The sequence below is a fragment of the Frankliniella occidentalis genome, unplaced genomic scaffold, assembly GCF_000697945.3.
Source record: "Frankliniella occidentalis isolate FOCC.00 unplaced genomic scaffold, Focc_3.1 Scaffold56, whole genome shotgun sequence".
Taxonomy (NCBI): Eukaryota; Metazoa; Arthropoda; class Insecta; order Thysanoptera; family Thripidae; genus Frankliniella; species Frankliniella occidentalis.
The window spans coordinates 1,017,385-1,018,755 of record NW_026267186.1 but is presented as its reverse complement, the minus strand read 5'-3'; positions in this window follow the sequence as shown (position 1 = coordinate 1,018,755).

Below are 1,371 nucleotides of genomic sequence, written 5' to 3'. Positions count from 1 at the left end.
GGGGGGGGCAAGGACGAACCAAGGCTGGCGAGTGTGGCCTGCAGGAGCCCCTGAGCTCCAGCGGGCTCTCTAGGCAGGCCGCAGGGCGAGAGACATACCCGTATCATATCAGTGGGGCCTAATCCCAGCTATGCGCGTCGCTCGCGGCGCGCCCGCCCCGCGGGGCCGTACTACAGCCCGTGGCGGGCGCCGCATAGCCCTGCGCACCACCGCGCGCCTCCCGCAGGAGGACGCCGTCGAGGGGCGTGGGCAGGAGGACCAGGATGCTGCCGCCGCATCTCTCGTTACGCAAGCCGCACGGCGAGGCGGGTGTCCGCGGCCACCTCGACCGGCTGGGTATAATCAATTCGAGAGCGCGTTCGAGAGAGGCCTCCGCCGCGGATGGCCGCATCGCTGCACTTCGCCGTCGACCGGGCGCCGGGCGCGGGCGGGGGTCCAGCCTGCCTGACGCACTTGAAAACAACATCGCGGTTGTTTCGTGACAAGGATGGCTTGATTCCAAGGAGAGTTATTGAAAGTAGTTAGTACATAGACCTTGACTGATTAACTATTCCAAACAAAACAATTCTATTTTATCCGAAAATAATTGAAAAATGTATGTTTGATTTTAGGCTGAAAGACCACATTATAAGATGCCATATATTGCTTTGATTCGGTTTCAAACTTGACATTTAAACTTGATTACACAAACTTAAAACTTGTGAAATGTCGCTACACAACACGGTGCATTCCTGTGGGAATTTTTTTGAAAATGAAATCCTAAGCCGAATATCTTTGTGTTTTACCAGTGGACGGCCTCGGCCTCTCGGTGGACCACGGCGACAGGCCGGTGTCACCGCCCGACGTGCGCAACCGAAGCGCCCGGGTCCCGGGTGGCCCGGGGGGGGGGGTCCACGCGGAGGATCAGGAGGACCACGATCAGGAGGACAGGCGCGCCGGACGCAGCGCACGGGGCACAAGCCTCCCGGACCCCGTCGCCATACGGACGGGGGAGAGGAACCCGGCGGGCCACAGAACCATGTTTCGACCGCAATTTGGTTAAGAAATGCACTCGGAATGGGTTGAGGCCGGGAGGGGGGGGGGCAAAGCAGAACGCGACAGAGGAACCAAAAGAGCGTGTAATAGAGAGAGAAGGGCAGAGAGAAATTGAGAAGAGAGCAGGAGTTGATCGAGAGAGAGAGACGGGAGGAAGGGGGAAGGGGGGCAGAGAGAGAGATACCACGGAGCGGGAAGGGGAGGGGGGCGGAGCGAAAGAGAAAGAAAGAGAACGAAGGAGAGGGAATGCGCGCCGGGTTCCGGCACCGCGCGCTCCCGCACTAGGCGCATTCCAGCAACGGACCAGAGCGCTGGCGGGGCCCGGCGGGGCGGGGG